This window comes from Fukomys damarensis, unplaced genomic scaffold (assembly GCF_012274545.1).
Source record: "Fukomys damarensis isolate Sample0158 unplaced genomic scaffold, DMR_v1.0_HiC HiC_scaffold_11, whole genome shotgun sequence".
Classification (NCBI taxonomy): Eukaryota; Metazoa; Chordata; class Mammalia; order Rodentia; family Bathyergidae; genus Fukomys; species Fukomys damarensis.
This window is the reverse complement of record NW_022900923.1, coordinates 42,995,562-43,018,555: the sequence shown is the minus strand read 5'-3', so window position 1 is coordinate 43,018,555 and position 22,994 is coordinate 42,995,562. Positions and strand designations below refer to the sequence as shown.

General features: G+C 43.1%; 1 protein-coding gene and 2 non-coding genes across 11 annotated transcripts in view; 1 reads left to right on the top strand and 2 right to left on the bottom strand.

Annotated features, from left to right (window-relative positions):
* Mdm4 (MDM4 regulator of p53) overlaps window positions 1–11,720 on the bottom strand; it is a 46,230-nt gene extending 34,510 nt beyond the window's left edge. For 4 of the 9 annotated variants that reach the window (XR_778125.2, XM_010613017.2, XM_033762182.1 and 1 more), the window contains exon 1: window positions 4,825–4,953. The gene's annotated coding sequence lies outside the window, so the exon portion shown is untranslated. Of the gene's footprint in view, window positions 1–4,495; window positions 4,515–4,587; window positions 4,745–4,824; window positions 4,954–8,053; window positions 8,169–11,143 lie in introns of those variants that run through there. The other 5 variants (XM_010613018.3, XM_010613019.3, XM_010613020.3 and 2 more) reach the window with 5 other exon arrangements.
* An 89-nt stretch (window positions 11,721–11,809) lies between these two features.
* Window positions 11,810–11,882, top strand: Trnak-uuu. Its single transcript has one exon. It is a non-coding gene; the product is annotated as a tRNA-Lys (tRNA).
* Window positions 11,883–12,243: 361 nt separating this feature from the next.
* On the bottom strand, window positions 12,244–12,316 carry Trnak-uuu. Its single transcript has one exon. It is a non-coding gene; the product is annotated as a tRNA-Lys (tRNA).
* Between the last annotated feature and the right edge of the window lie 10,678 nt (window positions 12,317–22,994).

Sequence of the window (22,994 nt, the reverse complement as noted above, 5' to 3'; positions counted from 1 at the left end):
GCTTTTGAAAGATGGGAGAAGCTCTGCAGTGTTCTTTGCTTGTTCTCAAAAGGATCCTCCCTTAAAAATTGGCCTGGTGGTATAGGCCTGTAATCCAAGCAATCTGGGAGGCCACAGCAGGGGGGCAGTAAATTCAACCCCAGCGCCGGCAATATGATGAGACCTGCCTCAAATATAAAAAATGGAACTGGGCATGGTGACGCACATGTCATCTCAGTACACAGGAGTCTGAGGCAGGAGCCAGCCTGGGCCACACAGTGAGCTCAAGGCCAGTCTGAACTACTTAGCAAGATCTTGTCTCAATAAATAAAAAAATACATAAATAAATGAATGAATGGCTGACCTACTAGGCCCAAGTTTAATCCCCAGTTCTGCTTCCCCAAAAGGATTCTCTATCAAGGATGTATTGTTTCACAACAGTATCAGGATGAAAAAAAAGCCAATCCCCCCCACCCCCGCATTCCACAGAGCAATAGAACTATGGCAAAAATCCTGCTTTTCCTAGTTTTCCAGGGCATTTGAAAAGCAAAGGTACACATTGTGTGGGCCTGAACAGCTGACTCAGTAACATTCAGGCTCAAAATACATTACCCCAAAATAGGAGTGTAGGAAAGCAAAATGTTACCACCCCAAAATGGGTCTTTTTCTTTGATGAATGTTCTGACAGTCTCACTATATTGTCAGCCCTGAACTCCTCGATGCATGAAATCCTCCCCAACTCAGCTTCCAGAGTAGCCAGGACTACAGGCTTTCACCATGTGCCCTTCATTTCTTTGGCAAATTTTGAACTGGGTTATTCTGAAAAACTATAATCTGAGTAGCTCTAAAAAGCTGTCCTTGTATAAAAGAAATTCATATCTAGAAAGGAAATCTGATTGCACACAGATGTACAGCACTCTGAGAGGCTGAGGCAGGAGGATCACAAGTTACAGCTCAACCTAGGAGATACAGTAAGACCCTGTCAAAAAAAAAGGCGGGGGGGCTGAGGATGTACTTCATTGTCAAGATCATAGGTTCAACCCCAAGCACAGCAGAAAGAACAAACGAACAAGCTGTAACAGAAAACTCTTTTCTTACCTGAGATTTTATTTGAATAAGACAACTTTTGTTCACCATAAAATCCCTCCCCATCCTCCTGTAACTTATGTTGTCACCACCCCCCAAAAGCCCCAAGCCTAATGCCTTTCCTGTAACTCAGGATATACACAGCTCAAATGTCTGACCCTTCGAGTCTAACATTATGTAGGGTTCCTGTGCATATGCAGATAATTAGATCAGGTTTTCCTCTGTTATGTCAACATATAGCCTCGCCAAAGAGTCTCAAAAGAGGGAGGGAAGCCTTTTTCTCAGTCGATTTCCAGAAATCACGCCTCACCAGTGTGCGTACATAACCCTTCTCGATTACCTTCAACCTCCTCTCTATTCCTTCGTGGAGCTCTTCTTTGGTCTCTGCTTCCACCACTCCACACTCACCATGCTAAATGAATGCAGTTTCGTGGATCTGCCTTGCCCCTTTACCACCCAGTGTTTTTAGCACCAACTTTTTAAACTGCAAATTGTATTCCAACTGGCCTGAACATACCTCTAAAAGTAACAGAACAGAATAGACCAGAAAACAAAGGGCATAACTAAGTTGCATACAGTGGAACCTGTTATACAGTAGTGACCAGAACTTAGTTAAGCACTTTTGGGTCAAGCACATTACATACAATAATCCATTTAGTCTTCGCAGAGATCCTGTGAGGTAGTATCACCCTCATTTTCAGAAGCGGGAACTGAAACAGAGGTACATAACTTGCCCAAAACCATAGAGTCTAAGCACTCAGGCTGCAGAAGCAAGAATTCTTAACCACTACCTCTCTTGTACGTAACAAGTCACAACATAAAATTTGGGAGACACATCTTTTGCAGATGGAAAGGGAACCAAGAGATGAAGAGAGCAGGGAAGGCAGGAAGGGCAAGAGAACATTAAAAGAATTAAGATGTATGTACATGTACCAACTCTCCATGATGAATGTAATCATTATGTACCGCAAACATGTACCAATTAAACTTTTTTAAAAAATTGTTAAATGTATTTATTTTTCATTGGGGGTCATAGTTAAAATCCAAAAGCCACTTAGCACTTGTCTTTTCTCCTTTTCCCATGCCTCAAAAAAATCTTAACTGCCGGGTGTGGTGGCGCATGCCTGTAATCCCAGGCACTCAGAAGGCTGAGGCAGGAGGATCACTGTGAGTTCCAGACCAGCCTGGGCTACATAGTGAGCTCCAGGTCAGTCTCAGCTACATAGGGAGACCCTGTCTCAAAAAGCCAAAAAATAATAATAATAATAAAAAAAAATCTTAACTGCCGGGTGTGGTGGCGCATGCCTGTAATCCCAGGCACTCAGAAGGCTGAGGCAGGAGGATCACTGTGAGTTCCAGACCAGCCTGGGCTACATAGTGAGCTCCAGGTCAGTCTCAGCTACATAGGGAGACCCTGTCTCAAAAAGCCAAAAAATAATAATAATAATAAAAAAAAAATCTTAACTTATTTTATCTTTATCTAGAACAAAAGTCACTTCCTAGTCAGTCAGGCATGGTGGCGCAGGCCTATAATCCCAGCACTCCAGAGGCTGAGGCAGGAGGATTGCTATGGGTTTGAGACCTGCCTGGGCTACAAAGTGAGCTCCAGGTTAGTCTCAACTACATAGTAAGACCGTTTCAAAAAAAAAACAAAGCAAACAAAAAAAATCACTTCCTAAGTAAGGCTTTTCTGACTCTCCAAAGGAAAGCTGTTATACCAGAACACCTTCATTAAAAACACTTATTTGTAGTTGAGGTGTAGTTCAGTGGTCAGCAGTAAAGAGCCTGCTTGGCTCACAAGGTTCAATTCCCAGCAAAAAACAAAACAAAACATACTTAGATGGACTGAAATCAGAGACAGTAAGAACAGCTTCAATCCCTCAGTGATGAAAAGAGTGGTTTTTATCCATCCTACATTTAGTTAATACCCTCCTACACTCCATCTTCAAATGAAAACAACTATAATTTTAAGACTACAATAATAGGGGCCAGGGATTTGGCACAGTGGTTTCACTGCCTGCCTCACAAGCGCAAGGACCTGAGTTCAATCCCCGGTACCAAAAAAAAGACTACAATAATAACCAGAAGGCAGCAGAACCAATATCCTTAATAAGTCATAACAGCTTAAGAGACCTTGATTACTCTTTGACACTCTTTCAACTGGACCCATGATAAAATATTTTTTTTTTTTTAAGAAAGTACTAGCTGGGCATGGTGGCACAGGCCTGTAATTCCATCACCCTGAGAGGCTGAAGCAGAAGTTTGAGTCCAGTCTGATTGAATTAGTGACTAAGCAAAAACCTGTCTCAAAATTAAAAATTAAAAAAGAATTGGGGATGTACCTTAGTTCAAAGACACTGGTTTCAATCCCTAATATAGCAAAAACAACAACAAACACAACACACTACTATTCAGATGTTTCAGTTCTTACCAGGATTGCTGTAAAAAGGGAGTATGTGTAGCAAAAGTATACTCCAGCACAACTTGCAAAACAAGACTGGAAATAAGCTAAAAATACACCAGGGAACAGGTTAAAGAAAAATGTAGCACAATCCTGTAAATTAACACTATGTAAGTTCCTGAGAAAAAAGTATATTCATATATTATGAAATGTGGTCCATCATATTATTGGTAAAATTTAAGGTGCAGAAAAATAGATGCAAAATGATCCTTCAGTGGCTTAAAAATGTCAATATGTAGAACAAGTCAGGATATAGAATCAAGCAGTTAATAGCCCGAGGAAACAAGTTAGGGCTGCTGGACTGCTAATTTAACACACTTGGGTATTTTGCATTTTCTTAAGCAAGAGCTGCAATTCGGACCAGTATGATAAAACAGAATATTGTGAAATAAATACCTTTCAACCAAAATACCTTTTCCTATCAGTAATGTATGAGAAAGGGACTAAACCCTGAGATGTTGTAACACTTAATACCAAGATTCCAAGTATCTCTGACAGGCATTCGCTCCACGTGGTAACATCCCTAGGGCTTGGAGGAGCTTCCTAACAGAGATCTTTCCTGATAAAGGAAGAGGGAATCACCACGGAGGGGGGGATTGCTGTAAAACTGGTTTTCAAGGGCCAGGGAATTTCGCTCAGTCTGGCAAGCGCAAGGTCCATAGTTCGATCCCTAGTATCAAAAAAACCCAAAACCGTTTTTCTAGCTGGGCATGGGGGCATGCGCCTGTAATCCCAGCACTCTGAAGGCTGAGACAGGAGGATCACCAAGAGTTCAAGGCCAGCCTGAACTTCACGGCAAGGTTCCTGTTTCCAAAAAAGTAGCCTTCAAATTTTAGTGTACAAGAATCATTGGGAGACCCCATCCCCAGATAATTCTGTTTCAGGAGATCTGGGTGTGGACTGAAAAGGAACTTTTCTCAAAAGAGCATTGACGTGAGGCAACGGTCCGCGGCCCTAAAAATTACTAACCCTTAAAAACCGTCTATGTCATTCTCGCGGTCTCCCTCTCTCCCACATCCTTCCTCCGAACTTCACCGCTTTTCCTCACATTCTGCTCCAACCTTAGGTTTGTGAAATGCTGGCCTCACTCCACTCCTCTCCATCTTCCGCTGGGCCTCGTCTCACAACCCTTCCCCCACCAGCCCTCCTTCCTCCGGGCACGACAGTCCCACGCCGCCACCACGCCTCGGGCTCCTCCCGCCTCTCCCAGCTCCGGGGCCGCAGAGCTGGCGGCACCTCAGCCTGCCCCCCTCTCCACCTCTCACTCCCGGCACCCCGCCGAAACCCTAGAGCCACACCTTAAGGCCGTTCCATGAGGCGCTCCCCCTCGGAGCCCGAGGGCGCGAGGTGGTAGTCGCGGGTCCTAAGGCTTCGGCGGCATTTTGAAAGGGCGAGTACTGAGCGCGCAACTTCCGGCCTGCCGAACCCTTTCGTACACAGGAGCTTCCGGTTAGGCCTCCGGAAACCATAGATGAGACAACTGGAGGACCAGAGAGCTAGAGAGACTGAACCCTGTACCATAGAGTACATCCGAGTTCGGGGAGAGAGTCGTGGAATTTGAATGACTGAGAAGTAGGGAGGGCTCCAAGAAACGTTTGGGGAGCTCGCTGGGTCTTATGATACTTACAGAAATGTCATTGGAGTTAGAAAACCAGAGGAGACAGCTAAGAACATAATCGGCCTTCAGCTTTTCGGAAAAACTGTACGCTTCTTCGTGCATTCTCTCTGTTCCTTGATGTAATTTACTCGCCCTACTCCCCAGGGTTTAGCTAGAGAGGAGAAACAGCAATCCTAATATTATCGTTAACTGGGGGCGGTGAGACTGGTACATTCACGAATAGATACGTGGTAAATGCCAAAGGAGAGGTACGAAGGGAGACGGGGCTTACTTGGATCACAGCCAGGTCCTCTAATCTCTCCCAGTGCTACAGACTACCTCGGGGAAAAATCGCAGGCCGACTGTTCAACCTCTGCCGCTGCCAAATGGCATTACCTCCCGCAAAATACCTTGTTTCCTTTACTTCAGGACGATCCTAAGACTCAGAGAATTTTTTGCCTTTGCAATTGCTCTTGGTTTTAGCTCTGTACTTTGGAGAATAAAATATATCTCCGTTATTTCCAAAATGAACACTTCCGTTATTTGAGGGGTGTCTATTTTTTTATTTTCTAAATAAATTTTATTTTACTTCCACCCCACCCTTGTTCAGTTAATTTAAAACAGCTTCCAGTTACAAGTCCTAACCCTCTTACTTGTTTCTCTGAAAGTTAAAATACCCTGATCCTTTTCTTTTTCTTTAAATACATGTTTGAGTCCCCAGCCAGCTTGGCCCTGTATTCTGGACAAGCACCTGTTCATTCTTTTTAAAATACATCTCCCAGAGATAGACACAGACCTATGCAAAAGGAAGTAGGGCAATGGCATGCGTTGGTTGGTACATTGTGCCCTGCCCTACTTCTAACAACCTCCCACACAACGTGGGGGATCCAAAGTTGGGTAAAGGAACTGAAGATTTCTTCATTTCCCCTTTTGCAGTTGCTCACTGTGAGCTTGAAGCCAGCAACCACCTCTCAAAGAAACGAAGAGGAAGAAGCTTTTTTAGCTGAACCACTGATAACTATTTTCCCTCTCCTTTTGTACAACTATTTTTTTAAAAAAGGATTTCCAAACAAATTTATTTTGCATCTTTTAAATAGTACCTGGTTAACTTAGAGGGCCTTTCGTACTGTTTCCCGAATCTTGGAATTGTGATTCTCTCAATTTGGTATAAGATCAACAAGTATTTGCTGATCACCTGCTATATGCTAAGCATCAACCTAACGGGTTCCAAAATGCATAAGGCTGGAATTTGGCTAGTGAGGGAGTCAGACTGTCTGGATAAAGAATGTGGTAAGTGTAATGATTGATCAACTACAGATAGCCTCACCTAGAGGCTCAAGAGGCTCTTTCAGTTTTGCATTGTGCAAAGTATTTATAAGCATATTTAATTTGTCTCCCCTTGAAGCCTTGATGAATACGTTGAATAGGACATGGTGAGGAATACAGTTTTTCCCATCATGATTCATATAGATTTGTGATTAATTTGTTCACCTTCCAATGTTGTCCTTAAATCACCAGTGACCCACCTAAAAGTAGTTAACATCTGGCAGCATTTGTCCTTTCTCCAGCCTTTCCCAAGGTTTTCACTAGACTTCATTCAAATGACTTGCTGTCCAAAAAAAAGATTGTATTTCATTTTTCTATCAGTCAAGTAACTTTACCAAAAAGAAATAAAATTGGCTTAAACACTCATAACCGTTTCTTAGTGATCACCACTTCCTTCCTTAAGAATCACACTGATGATTGATTGAATAAACAGGAAACCAGGTTTCTAGTCTAGCTATTTCTGTTTCTAGAAACTAGAACACTACAGTTCTTCCAGTCTTCAAGTCTCAATCTGTAAAATTAAATGGCTGAAGTAGATAATTTTTCTATGGCCTCTTCTGGCTTTATTTTTTGTTTATATTTATTATGAGACAGGGTCTTGCTACAATCTTCAGGCTGGCTTTGAATTCACTATGTAGCCCAGACTGGCCTCAAACACAGGGATCCTCCTGCCTCAGCCTCCCAAGTGCTATGGGACATGTGGTACCTTACCCATCCCTTTCCAGTTTTAAAAGAATTAGAACTCAATAGTATTGATCTACAATGTGAGGAACTGCCCCACTGATTATGCCCAAAGCAAGATGTAAGCAGTGCAGGCTGTAAAGAGTTAACCCGGCAATTGACTTATTTTAAGAAGTGAGTCTGACCAAAGCATATAAGATAACACACAGCTGAGGTCAGAGCTACTCTTATCCCAAATTCCATTCCCAGCCTGACACAAGAAGGCTTTGTCTCTTCCTTTTGCAAGCCTTGCCCACATCAGCAACATATCCCTAGTAACTACACATAGCCACTTTCACATAGCCCTTTTAGCACCTTTACCCCAACTTAACAATGATTGTGTCACCAATGCATATCAGTGGTTCTGAATTTCAGGGCTTTTGCTTGCTCAAGTACTGGTCATCACAATCCCCCATTTGTCTCTTCTATTCTGTCTCTATGTCTTGCTCCTTGCCATGCATCACAGCACTGAGCAGGAGATCGGAATCATATTCCCATCACTCTAAGAAGAAATACTTTACCTACACAAGGAAATTTTCTGTAATCTCTTCCATGACATCTCCCTTCTTCAAGCCAAAAGGGACCCACTATTTTGAGGGAGGAGGCTTAACTGGGGGTTGAACTCATGGCCTTCACAATGAGCTACATCCCCATGACTTTTTAAATCTTTGTATTTTTGATACAAGTCCTTGATAAATTTCCCCAAAGGAGCTCAAACTTGCAATTTTTTGTGCCTCAGCCTTCCAGAGTGCTGAGATTAGAGGAGTGCGCCCCCACACTTGGTGGAAATCATTATCCTGAATTCGATATTTACTTCTGGTATGTATCTCTTTAGATGTTCAGAATTTATGTATATATGCCTTATAAATACTGTGTGCTCTTACCTTATAAAAGCGTCAAACTTCGTGGTATGTATTCGACGGCGACTTACATTCTTGCTTGTGATTGTGATGTTCAATTGTGTAGTTGGTTCATTTCCACTGTTATATGATGATATTGCTGTACAGTAAGATATTGAATTGTATAAATGCAAAATGAATTTTTGTACTAGTTTTCTGGGGTTGCCATAGCAAAATACTACTGGGAGGCTTAAACGACAAAGATTTATTTTCTCAGAGTTCTGAAAGCCACAAGATCAAGGTGTCTGTTGTCCTCTAATACTTCTAATGCTTCTCTCCTTGCCTTCTAGATGGTTGCCTTTTCACCATGTCCTCAGTTGGTCACCCCTTGGTCATATGTTATCTGTCTTAATATTTTCTTATAAAGACACAAGTCATATTATGTTAGGGCCCACTCATATGACTGCATTTTATATAATTGCCTCATCAAAGACCCTCTCTCCAAATAGAGTCATATTCTGAGGTACCAGGACTGCAACATGAATTTTAGGGAGACACAATTCAGCACAGAACATAAATGAATGCACCACAATTTTTATTCATCCCTTTTCATGAATATTTAAGGCAGGTGTGGTGTGCACACTATAATCCCAGCTGCTGTGGAGGGTGAAGCTGGAGAATCAAAGTTCAAAGCCAACCTGGCTAATTTAGAGACCCTGCCTCAAGATAAAAAAGTATAAAAGGGCTGGGAATGTGACTCAGTGCCCCTTGGGTTCAATCTCTAGTGCCACCAAAAGTAAGGAAGGGAGGCAAAGAGAGGGAGAAAAACTAGACCAAGGGTGTCCAGCTGTTTGTTGTTACAGCAGGGCTGTCAACACTTCTGTCTGTCTCCGTTTGCATTCTCGGGAACATTTTTGGACCAGACACACTGTCCTCTCTAGATCACGCCAAAGTGCGTCCCAAAGTCACTGAAAAATATGCATTCCTGATAGAAGTATGTAAAAATTCTGTTGCCCCGTATCTTTGCCAATCCTCAGCACTTTTGGCTAATAAAAATAACCTGTTATGAAGTGGTTTCTCATGGTTGTTTTGCTATACACGTCCATGATTAGTAGTAAGGTTAATCATTTTTCATACGTGGTGACTTAATGTTCCTCAACTATGAATATCTTTTGCCCATTTTATATTAGATTACCTTTTAAAAATTAATTTCTAGATGTTCTCTATATAATCTAGATACAAATCCTTCTTGGTTATAGAACATTGCAACTAATATCTTTAAACTATCTAAAGCTTGTTTTCACTTTTTAAATGTTTCGTTTATGAACAGAAAGTTGAACCCCACAGCCTTCCACAGTATGCAATTGCTCTATCACTGACCTACCCCAGAAGTGTTGATGAAGTAAAATTCATTTTCTGCATTTTAAAATTTATTTTATTAGTACATGTTTGTAATACATAATGATTACCTTCATGTTGCAGAGCTGGTACATGTACATAACACATCTTAAATTGCTTTGCTTTGTTTTTTGAGACAGGGTCTTGGTACATATTCCAGGCTGCCCTTGAACTCACTAGCCCAGACAGGTCTCAAACACCCAGTGGTCCTCCTGCTGCAGGCTCCCTAGGAGTGTATAACAACGTTCACCCAATGCATTGATATATAATACTGAACTACACTATGCAATATAGTAGCCACCAGCCAAATGTAGCCAGCCCAGACTGAGCTATGCTTTAAGTAAAAATACACATCAGATTTCAATGACTTAATAGGAAAAGAAGAATGTAAAATATCTCAGTAATATTCTATATTGTTACATGTAGAAAAGATAGGTTTTGGATATATGGGATGGGATAAAATATATTATTAAAATAAATTTTACTTATTTCTTTTTACTTTTTAAAATATGGCTACTAGGGATTATAGCTATAATCCCAGCCCTCAGGAAGGTGATGCAGGAGGACTGCTTTGAGTTGAGGACCAGCCTCAACTACATAGCAAAACCACACCATCTCCAAAAGAGAAAAACAAATGTGGCTATTAGAAAATTCTAATTACATTTAAGAGGCATGTATTATATATCCATTGCATGGTGCTAACATAAAATCTTATCAATATTGGCTGGGCTGGATTGGGGAGGACTGTGAATGTCACTATATAACCTTTCATGTGTTATTCAGTGTACAGGAAAGAACCAAAGGGTTTTAAGCTAGTATCTGATATTCCTAATTTCATGATTCAGTGTCCCATCTAAACAAGCCAGTTGTAGAAATCATTGTACGTTCCAGTAGTATTTACATGTGATTCTTAGAGAATATTCAATATGATAATGCCTAATTTTTAAATGTAACATGAATATAACAAACCTAATGTATACACCTTTGAGAAGTTGGCATAGTAATGTTACAAAATTTCACAAGTTACAGTTTCCCATTGCTTAGGGAATAAAGGTCTTCCTTTCACCTGTAATTAACCTAATTTGTCAGCCTTCATAATTCTCTCTATCTCCCTTTCCCTCCAAATACTTTAAGCCTTTTGTTGAAGGGTGGATGGTGTCAGGGAAAAGTAAAAGAGCAGACTCCATAGTCTGTTCTTGTGCTATCTTTGCCATTAAATCTTTATATGACTTCATGTATACTTCCTACACTCTGACACTGCCAACACTGTTGTGAACAGCTTACATACACTACCTGAAGCCTCACAATCATACTACTGTCCCGAGACACAGAGAAATAGCTTGCCGAGTATTACATAGTGGTAGTTAGGATTCAAACAGGGGTACCTGCCTTCATTTACCCTTTCAGTTTTTCAATGTACATCTACGCACCCCTTTCTTTTAAAAAAATCACTGATTTGAAATAGTTTCTAATGTAACAATATTTTGCAATTTTCCCAAGTTGCATTCTACAACAAACTAATGGCTGCAAAACATTCCATGTCGAGGCTGTACCATAATATATACGGCCATTTATGACATTTCCAATTAAAACGCCATGAGGATCTCTTCTGTAAGCAGATCTTTTTGCACATTCCTGATTATTTCTTTGGGACAAATTCCTAATTCCTAAATGCGGCATTGTTGGACCAAATCAATCCCTCCGAAATCAGGTAAGAACTAAGGGAAGGAAAGCAACCTCAGCAAACAGATCCTTGAACGTCGCCTTCTCAAACTTCCACCTGAGGCGTTTCTCAGCCTGACTCCGTAGCAGAAAGCCATGCTCAGAGCCAAGGTGGCTGCAGGATCTCCGCGGTCAGCTTCCCGTCTGTGGTGTCCAGGGGCTTCCAGGCCCGATGTCACTGCTGGCGACCTCCTCCCGCCAAGTAAAATAATTCCGACGCCATCAGGCGACAGCGAGCTCCGGGACAGTATCACTATCCCTTCCTCCCATTTTCTCCTGCACCGGTCCAGCCCAGCAAGTTCAGAAGAGCACACCTGTATTCTCGCGTAGACCTTATTTTTCATCGGTGAGTGGGCTTTAGCACCGATGTCCACGGAGTTCTCCACGGCGAATATGGTAGACCGGAAGTCCCTGCAGGACTTCGAAAGTGAAACCTCACTGTTCTAATCCTGGGTCTGTTTGGAAGATCACTAGGCACACAAATATCTTACCGTTCGGTATTGGCTCGTAATACTGGTGAGAGGTCTAGAATTTGGACCTTTTGCTTTTCTTCTGCACCACATCCCGGGTTTGGCGATTAAAACAAGTTACACAAAAATACTATACTGGAGAACGGGCTCAATTGCGTATGGGTATTTATTCTTATGTAAGGCATTGTAGAGAAAGGATATCTCCACAGGAGCCCGGATAGCTCAGTCGGTAGAGCATCAGACTTTTAATCTGAGGGTCCAGGGTTCAAGTCCCTGTTCGGGCGCTTGTCTTTTAATTCTTAAATTAACAGTAATAAATTGTAGATCCTTGTAGCTATATCAAAGTAATAAATGTACACGTTACTAAAGTGTTTATTCTTTTGTAGTGAGAACATAGGGAACGTTGTTTTCACCTTTTTGGCTTTCCCTTTCTCGATGTGAAAATAGCAATTCCTCAATGCTGAGAAACTACAAAACCTCGATACTTGCCAAGGAATTAAATAATTTTGTATAGCCACTTTTTCTTCCCTTACAACATGTTAATCTACCGTATTCTAAAGTTAATGAATAGTGTTCAATTTAATCTAAAACGTTAGTATTTCACACTGCTGACAGGCTGGGACAAAAGCAAAAGAGAATCTCAGCCGCCCGAACAGGGACTTGAACCCTGGACCCTCAGATTAAAAGTCTGATGCTCTACCGACTGAGCTATCCGGGCACTCTTACTCAGATGACCTCTTTTGTTTACTTGATAGAATAGTACTGCCTTGCTTCACTTCTGGCAAATTCTACTTGAGTTTATTGCATTGTTTTAGATAAGACAAAACAAAAAAAATTTTTTTTCTTTTCTGATCCATTTACTTAAAACATATATTCAAGGTCTCTTCATGTTTGATAAATTGCCCATATATACTAAACTCCCAAGAACAAAAGCAATGGTAGCATATTACAGCAAAAAAACAAGAAAACACGGTGAACATTAAAACTTCAGAGTGTTGAAACCTTTTTAAATTCCACTTTTCTCTCTATCACTTCCCTGATAGGACCTCTTTAGTTATTCTACTGAGCTGGGTCACAGCGTCTTTCCTATTAATAAATTATGACATTTCCCTCACCAGATGATGTAACTGTGAGATACTTAAGCATTCCTAGCAAAAAGAAGATAAATTTGACCCAAAGCCTAGAAGCTAATACTGTAGGAAAATAGAAGTGACTGAAGAAAGGTAGATATGAATTTAAATTATGTAGGAAAGGGAGTTTAGTTAATTTGATTTTCAGTGTTTTGTTTTTTATTTTTCCTTTTCTTCCCCTTTCAAATTACAGTTTTACACTTGGTCTTAACCAAAAAAGTACAGAAGTGATACAAATTACTTTTAAAGCAGGCTCATAAGATGAATCTTTCCGAGTGTTATTTGTACACTCCAGGAAGAGCAACATGGAGTATTAAGAACACAGATCTACAATCAGCCTAGGTTTTCCTAACATCCGTTTCTCAGCCATGGTGAACTCTAGGGCGTGTAACACAATTATGAAATTTCAAAGGCTGATAAGGGAATTTATTTTTGTTTCTGGAACCTTGAGCCTTCTGACCACAATGAAAAATAAAACAGCTCAGCCTCAATCAGAGGGAATTTTTCTTTCCTAGAATTGTCTGGGTCTTTTAGAACAAAGTCCAACAAATTGTGTGATCCTGAATAAACCTGGGTTTCCACATATATAAAACGCAGGAAACTGATCAGATGACCTCTAAGATACCTTCTAAATCTAAAGTTTTACATTCTGTTAGTTTTTCCAGTGTGAATAAGATCAGGAGCAAGCTCAACTCACTAGGAAGGAGTGATTTAACGTAATAAACATTTATTTATTGATCATTTATTATCTCTTAGGCTTTGTGCTACCCTCTGGAGTGAGAAACAAGTAAGACACAAATCCTGCAAACAATCTAAAAGAGAAGGCAGATAAGAAGCAAAGGATTTTGATAAAAAGAAATAACAAATGTAATAAAAATTTAAGTAATGGCATAGCAGAAGTTGAGGATGAACAGAGGGTAGGCTGAGAAAAATGGGGCTGGGACTTGAGTTTTCAGCAAGGAAAATCAGAGTTAAGTTTGTCAAGCAGTTTTCAGAGTCAGATGGAAGAAACTGTAATTAGCCTTAGAGGACACATTTCTTCAGTACCCAGTGTTGGACAAAGGACAACTTCTGGCTCCATTTGCATGAATGAGATGTAGAAGTTAAACATACCTCTGATTTTTTTTTATTCCTTAAATTTATTGGTACATTTTAGGTGTACAACATGATGACATTCACCATTGGGAATTTGTACTTTTACATGCTGTATCTTGGTTCTTATTTTTTTCCTCATTCTCTGTCCTCCCTTCAACCCTTCCATCGCTCCCTATTTTCAAAAACTTATCCTCCAAATTTTTGAAGAAGGGAAATGGAGTCTGTCCAGCTCCTGCTAAGAAGGGTAAGAACAAATTAAAGGGCCTTCAAGTTTTCTCCCCACCTGACGGCCTTGTTACATCATTGTCCATCTCCTTCAGGATAACAAGGCCAACTGATGAAAATTAAATCAATGGAATTGACCAATGTGCTCACTTGTACGCGATATTTCTGTTTACCCACTTTTTCTATAGCAGTCAACAAAACAAGGAAGCAAAGAGTCCATGGCACATTTAGACTACAGGATGGGAAATGACTTGCTCTGGCTTAGATAGTAGGAGGTAGAGAGGTAGAGCAACTTGGAGACAACCACTGATCAGGCTTCTAAGGATAGTTTTATTTTATAGGCAGTGAAGAGCTAGTGAACATTTGGCTTTGCAAGATCCACCTGAGGGAGCAGGACTGTATCTGCCTCACCTGTGTTGTAGCACAAACATCAACACAGGTGCCCTCTGGCACCTTCTTTAGGATAAAATCCTCCCAGGTGAGTTTATGGAAATATAAACACTTGAATCTAATTTTCCACTAGAGGGCTGGAGAAACCCACACATTCTGTATTTAAAGACTAATTTTACTCTCCTTTTGCAACCCTCCTCCCCATACGGAGTTAGTGGTGATTTTTTTCCTTCAAAGCTAGTAAATCTAATAAATAGGAGAGTACAAATAACCAAAAAAAATTGTGAGACTGGGCACTATGCTGGATGCCTGTAATTCCAGCACCTGGGAGGCTGAGGCAGGAGATTCACAGTGACTCTGAAGCTAGACTAGGCTACATAGGAGTTCAAGACCAGCCTAACTACTTAGCAAAGACCCTGTTTCAAAAAGAAAAAAAAAAGGTGAAATCAAGAAAATGAGGAGGCAACCTACAGAATGGTAAAAACCATTTGCAAAGCATATATTGTATGATAAGTTAAGATCCAAAATATACAGGGAATTCATACAAGTCAATAGCCCCCCCCACACCAAAAGGAGCCTAAGAGGTGGGCAAAGGACCTGAGGAGACATTTTCCCAAAGAAGACATAGAAATAACCGACAGATTCATGGAAAGGTGCTCAGTATCACCAAGGGTCAGGGAAGTGCAAATCAAAACCTCCAGGAGGACAGAGGACTTGTCTAGCACGCCCCAGGGCCTGGATTCAGTTCGCAGCACCGCAAAACCAAAACGGAACCAAACACAGGGAGCTTCCGCTTCTGTCTCACACCGAGATGGCTACTGAAAACACAAGAGATAAAGTGTTGGGGATTTGGAGAAACAACCCTTGTACATCCTCGGTGGGGATGAAAATTAGTACACTCGTTATGGAAAACAGTATGGTGTTTCCTCAAAAAATTAAAAATAGCACCACCACGCAAGCCAGCATCCCATCTGGGAATACATATATCCAAAGGGAAGGAAATTAGTGCCTCGTCAAAGAGACAGCTGCATCATTCACTGCATTATTCACAATAACCAAGGTAAGGGAATCGGCCTAGGTACCCAACGACGGATGAATGGTTAGAGAAAATGTGGCACATCCATTCTGTGGAGTACTAATTAGCCTGGAAAGTGAAGGAAATGCTGTCACCGGAAACTACATGGATGAGCCTGGGGGACGTTATAGATAACGTTATAAATATGGGCTCTCACAAGGAATTCTAAAGGCCCAACTCATAAAAGCAGAGAGCGGAATGGTGGTAACCAGGGGATAGGAGGTGGGGGAAATGGGGAGACCTAACTGGAAGGATAAGAACTTTTCACTTGTAAGGTGAACAAATTTGGGGGCGCTAATGTACAGCAGGGTGACCATAGTTAATGGTAGTGCATTGTTTTTGCTCAGCGTGTAGGTCTTAAGTGTTCTCAACATATACACACAACCACACAGGTAAAAGAATCAGTGACTGAACACACATTACTTTCCTAACCCCTCAACATTTATTTTTGAGACAGGGTCTCACTAAGTTGGTAAATTGCCCCAGCTGGGCTCAAACTTGAGCTTTCTGTTGCCCCAGCTTCTCGGAGTGATGGGATTAAGGACATATATAGGAATATTTTTATTTATTTTATTGATACTGGGGAACAAACTCAAGACCTTGCACTTGCAAGGCAGGTGGCAGCACCACTGAGCTAAATCCCCAGCTCCTTTATTTGCGGCCCCTTTACTTGTTTAGCAGTGGCCAAGTTTCAAAGCTTACTTGAAAAAGTAGAAGTGAAGAGTGAGCAACTGGTTCTGCAGAGCCAGCTTGGGCGAGGTAAAAGAGGAAAAAGCAAGGTAAGAACACCCTGGAGGACAGGGGTGGACTCTGATGAAGAAAGCCACCACCGTAGCCTGAATCTTTTTGAAGAAATTCTACTGAGGGATTTAAAATTACAATGTTACAAAAAGTGCACTTTTTAGTCTTAGCCTGAATTTGTTTTACAGACCCGTCCTATGCTGAATCAGAGTCCGGAGAGAATACAGCACAGCTTGGGTAAACTGAGTCCCCCCACCCCACCGCCACACTGATTTCAACCACTTGCTCCGAGCAGTAACTCAGCTCTTGTTACCCCTGAAATCTCAACTTGCAAGCCCTTCACCACTGTCTCTCTTCCAAGCTACAGTAGTTGACCTGGGTTTCGCATACCGAGTATTTGAGAACGACCTGTGTCTCGTGCAATCCATTAGGCCTGCACACTCAGGATAAACAGTGGGGATTTTCTTGCCATAAAGGAGCTTCTGGTCTAGTTGCCCTCCTCTTCTGTTCCTTTCCCAGAGGAGAAAAAGCAAACAAGTGATTACAACACCCTGTGGTTAGTGTACCGCCTGGCCCACAGAGACACTCCCAGGAGGCTCTGTAGCAAAGCTTCCAGAATAACCAGGTGTAGAGTACCCTTATTTGTTATTGCCGATATAACAAACCACCACAAATTTAACGGATTAAACAATGAAAATGAGCTGGCTGTGGTGATGCCCACCTGTAATCCCAGCACTGTGAGGCTGAGGCAGGAGGATGGCAAATGTAAGCCCAGCCTAGACAACTTAGTGATTTAGCAAGACCCTGTTTCGAAATTTTAAAAAAAATTTATTTTTATTTTCATTTTTAAGGGCTTGGGATGTGACTCAGTGCAAAGGCCCTGAGTTCAATCCCCTGTACCCAAAACAAAAATGAAAGACAACTCCCACAAAAACAAGAACAGTGTGACAACAACACGAGGTACTCACACTTCTGTAGGGCAGAAGTTCGTCATGAGTCTCACTGGTCTGGGGTCCAGGGCTGTGTCCCTCCTTGAAGCTGCTCATCTTTTTCAGTCTCTGTGGCACACTCTCCTTCCCTGACTCGGGACCTTTGTCCCACAACTCGACAGCCTCACAAGCACCGCCTCTCTCTGACTGCAGCTGGGAAACATTTCTATTCTGGCTTGAGACAGGGTCTCACTCTACCACCCATGCTGCCCCCCAACTCTCAAACTTTCGATCCTCCTGCCTTTGCTTCTCAGGTGCAGCCAAGCTGCGTCTTCCATCCTGCCGACCCCTTTCTCTTGAAGGGGCCGCTGCTCTTTCCTTCCTGTGACTCTTCCCCCTCTTGCTGGGAGGACAAGGCCTTGTGTGGTGCATCGCAGAGTGACACCCCCAGCTCTCTCACTCCTTTGTACCATTTTCCCCTTAACCACTCTCCCAGGTAAGTCCTCGAGCCCATCCTGACTCCTCATCTCTCAGCAGACCGCTTACAGATAATCAGGTAGCAAACAGTTCTCTGAACGTCTAACCGCTGTGTCTACGACGGCGAACCTTTCAGAGCCTTCAGTGACACAAACGGCCTGCTGTGGCATGTGTGCCGCAGGTCCGCCACCACCGCCATGGGTTTGCGAATTGACAAGCCCGCCTGCTTGTACACCGTATATCACTTAGGGTTCACTAGTGGAATACATTTAACATAAAAATGACATATAGAAGACTTACAAAGTAGGCTTGCATGGCCACCTGCGGTCAGGCGGGAAGAGTGCCCTGGAGCCGTCTGTGGAGATTCAAAGGAGCGGGTCAAACGCCCAAGGCGGGTGCTCCTTGCGGTGGAAAAACCTAGAGTCTGCACTAGAAGGTGAACGAACAATACCCAAAGATGGTGGTGAAGACTGGAGTTCCCCCAAATAATCAAAAGGCGGACTTCTTCCTTCCTTCCCTTTTCTCCCCATCCAGGCTACAGGCCACGTGCCACCCACTCCCGGTGCGCCTTCCCGCACTCCTCTAGTCTGCTAGGCATTTCCTCCCACTGACCCCAGTTCACTGTCACAGAAGCCCTTCCTCTGAGACATTCCAGGCTCCTTCCACTTCTAGTCTCTCCTCTCTCCCTCTCTCTCTCCCCTTGGTCTTCCCTCTTAGCATAGGAACATGTCTAATTCCTATCTTAAAAACAAAGAAAGAACAGGCAGGTGGCACATATCTGTAATCTCAGCACTTGAGAGGCTGAAGCAGGAGGATCTCTGTGAATTCAAGGCCAGCCTGGTCTACATGCAAGACCCTGTCTCAAAAAGAGAAATTATATATAACAAATCTCCCCCTTAGTCTGGCTTCCCCCTCTATCAACTGCTTTATGTTATCCTGCTCTTTTGTTGCCATCTTCTAGGAAGACTATGTTACTCTTTAAGCCAGTGGAATGTGATTTAATTACAGCTGCTCTCACCCACAGGCTCAAGTGATTTTCTGGCCATTGCAATATGGCATTTTCCACCCCTATCCTCCTAGATGTCTCCCTGGCACTTGTATTTACCTTTCACTTTTTTGGGGGGGTGGTTATGAGACAGAGTCTCACTTTCTAGTGCAGGCTGGCCTGTAACTCCTGGCCATCCTCCTGTCTCAGCCTCCCATGTGCTGAGATTATAGGCAAGCACTAGCAGGCCCAGCTTTTACTCTTTCCTGAGAAGCTTTTCCACCCTAGTTTCTGACCCTCTGGTTTCAGTATTTCTCTTATCTCTTGTTTCTTCTGGATTACTGTTTTGTTATGTTCTGTACCAGGGATCAAACTCGGGACCTTGCTCTTGCAAGGCAGGCGGCGGAACCACTGAGCTAAATCTTACCCAGCCCCAGATAACTGTTTGTTTCCAGCATGGGGGACAGATTGAACCCAACAGTGCTGTACCACTAAGCTATATCCCCAGCACTTTAATTTTTTAAATCTTGAGACAGGTCTCACAAAGTTGTCCCAGCTGGACTTGAACCTGGGAGCTTCCTGCCTCAGCTTCCCAAGTTCCTGGCATTACAGGTGTGCATCACCGTACCCAGCCTTCTCTGGATTTCTTTTGTAGGTCACTTCCTCCCTCTGTGTGCCTCTGGCTGATCTCACGTGTGCCCAAGACTTCACTGACCGCCTATAACCTAGACATGCCAGATACCGCGCACCCAGCTGTTCCAAATGAAGCTCATGATTGCTCCCCCAGCGCCTGAGCCGTGCTTGCTAATAGTCCCAATTTAGGGAACAGCACCATCTGCCACCAATTTCGAAGGCAGCAAGAGAGGACCAATCCAAGATTCCACCCCCTCCCAAACTCCCTATTTTTTTTTCTTTTTGGATACTGGGGATCGAACTTGGGACCTTGTTGTTGTGAGGCAGGCAACCTGTTTTTTTATTTAAAAATTTTCCCCCTTGGGCTGGGAATTTAGCTCAGTGGTTCCACCACCTGCCTTGGAAGCACAAGGACCCAAGTTTGATCCCCAGTACCAAAAAAACAAAAACAAAAACAAAATAAAACAAAAAAATTTCCCCCTACTTTCAATACATTTGGCATTTTTGTTTGTTTTTGAGATAGGGTCTCACTGTGTAGTTCAGGTAGCGGAGGCTGACTTCGAACTCATGGCAATCCTGCCTCAAGAGCTGGTCTTACCGGCACACCTGTCTTTCTTTTTTTTTTTTTTTCAATACTGGAGATCAAACTTAAAACCTTATGCTTGCCAGGCAGGCACAGCATCACTGAGCTACATCGCTGGCCCTATGGCTTTCAATACTTTGCTAAATAGCACTGACTGGACATCCTATGTCTTGTATCCATTCCTTTTCATCCCTCTGCCATTGCTCTGAGCTTCCTTGATCCTGTGATCAGAATGTAGCTATGGCCTCCCTATTGAGCTTCCAGTCTGCACTCTTGACCTGTAACAGTCAGGAGGCAAATGGCACACTATCCGAGGTGTAATTCAAAGAGCATTTAAAAAATTAGAAAGCTGGGCATGGTGGTACATGCCTATAATCCCAGCCAAAGAAAAGGCTGGGGGTATGATTTAGCGGTAGAGTGCTTGCCTGGCGTCCTCAAGGCCCTAGGTTCAATTCCCAGCACTGAAAGAAAAATTTATGAGAGCTCAGCAAGTCATAGGAAGGCCACAGGAATAGTGGACAATTCAGCAGACCAGCAGCAGAGCAGGGTTTCCCCATCTCTGCCTGGAAAATCAAAAGAGGGGAGTGATCATCTGAAATAAGAGGAAAAAGGGGAAAGAACCACTTCGGGTAGGAGAATCCATCATATTTGGTCGACAGTGGCATCCAGCCCGCAGTAACCTCAAAACAAAAAGTAAATTTCCAGACCTCCATGATCTCCTGTATTAGTCAGATTTCTCATTGCTGGGCACAGCACCCGACACCCAAAATTTAAAGGAGAGGGCCAGGGATTTAGCTCAGTGGTTCTGCTGCTGGCCCGGCAAGCACAAGTTCCTAAGTTTGATCCCCGGTACACAAAACAAAACAAAACAAACAAACAAAATTTAAAGGAGAAGTTTAATCGGCTCACGGTTTCAGGGGATCCAGTCTGTGGTCAGCTGGCTCCAAGCCAAAAACATCACGGTGGAAGGGCATGGTGAAGTGGCTGGAATCAGAGGAACAGTGCCAGAAAGGAAGGGGACAGGGACTCTATCTAGTACCTAAGGTCACACCTCTGTGACCACCCACACATGCCCAGAAAAGTGCTTTATTAATCCCCTAGAAGGCTCCCAAGCCAATCAAGTTGACACACTTAAATTTAACCACCACCCACTACACCTCTACCCACCCAATTTCCTGCCGTGGCTCTCCATTGGCCAAACCCTACCAGGAAGTTAGAAGACAAAGATCTGGAGGGACAAAGGGAAGGCGAGCTAAGCATCTTCTAAATCTTCCTCTATAATATGCCAGAGTTTTATCTGATCAACTCCCTTCCTGGCTCCATTTGTCCACACCCAGGTTCTCGGTCATCTACAAAATCTAAACTTTTTGATATGCAATATACCAATTTTTTTCTCCATACCAAAATGCATTAGAAAGCCTTTGATCTGGGTCATCAATTACCCAGGCTTCTCTCTTGTTTGTTCCCCGTGGCAGACCTTTCACTCCAGCTAGGAACAGTTACTCTCTTCGCTCAGGTGGCTGAGCTTTTCCTGATCGCAGAGCAAGCTGTTCGAAATATGTGCACGAGCAAGTAGTGAATGAGCAAGCAAACCAACAGTTGTGTCTAACCGCTGCAGCTCCAGGGCAGGGGTGGCAAACCTACGGCACGCTGTTTGTACCACTGAAAGCCTTAAAACATTCGCCAGCACTGCGCTCAGGAACAGCATCATGCACGCTATATGCATTCAGAGCCGGCTGCCTAGCATTACTGTGTTTCCCTTACATGTGCTCCTTGGAGCTTGCCAACAGCCTTGAGTGTCAGATGAGACAGATGTTATTTACTTATTGGTATTGGTGCTGAGCACCATACGGCACCACTGCGTTTCACAGCCAGGCTCGCCATGTTTTTTTTTTTTTTTCTTTTTCACCATGTTTCTGATGTTCAGAGAGTGAAGCTGATTACCCAAGGTCACACAGTGATGGGTAGAGACTCACAAACCCAGGTCTCTCCTCCCACAGGCTTCTCCTCCAGTTGTCTCACCCAGGGTGTCCTGGGATGAAGGGATTTGCATTTCCTGGATTTTATCTCGTATGAGCACAAAACAATATCCCAGGAAATCTTTCAGCATTGTGAACTCATTTTTCAATTAATTTTTGGTAGTGGGGATTGAACCCAAAGGGCACTGAACTACATCTCCAGCCCTTTCAAAACTTCTAAATTTTAAGACAAGGTCTTGCTAAATTGCTCAGGCTGGCCTCAAACTCACAATCCTCCTGGATCAGTGCACCAAATGGCTGGAATTACAGGCATGTACCACCATTCCTGACTGTGAACTCACTTTTTATATTGCTTTCTCCTCCCCCATGTAGAGCTTTCTCCAGTTAGTCAAATTCATGTCTTAATAGTTACCTTTTCCGGGCTCTAGACTCTTCCCAGTGTGTAATTCTCTGACTCTAGAATGACCTTAAACCATTGTCTTCTAGAGAATCGTTTGGGTTTGTTGCAATTTCATATTAATGAGGAAATTTTATTTATTTAAAAAAATTTTTTGTTTTGAGACCGGTCTCAGTATGTATATATTCCAGGCTGGCCTTGAACTCATGGTGATCCTCCTGCCTCAGCCTCCTGAGTGCTGGGATTACAGGCGTGCGCCACCACGCCCGGCCAAAATCTTGTTTGAGGAAGGTGCTTTGGGATGAGGGATTATAATTCCCACGCAAACCAATGCAAAGGAAGAGCTGGCCAACTGTTGGTCTTTAGGCTTTAGGAAATCTTGAGACCACTGCTCAAAGAAAGGTGCTCGGAGCCAAAATTTAGAATATAACAAACCTTACAGAAGTTTTTCCCCCTACTCTGGTGGGGCTGGGGGGAAAGCCCCCCACCCCAAGACCCCTCCTGGGAGAGTACGCAGAGGGAGGAGACAGCCCCTCACCCGCACCTCCACCTCCAGCTGAAGCTTCTTTCCGGCACCGTTGGAACAATTATGGGGGAAACTCCCAAAGCGACCCCCGAGCCTGCACACCGCGTCACTTCCAGCAGAATGATGTGGCCCGCGTTCAGCTGACCCAAAGCCGAGGGGTGCCGGCGGGGAAGAGGAACGATCGTCAGCCGAGCGGGCAGCTCGAAGCCGGCGCGCCCCTCTTCCCCTGCG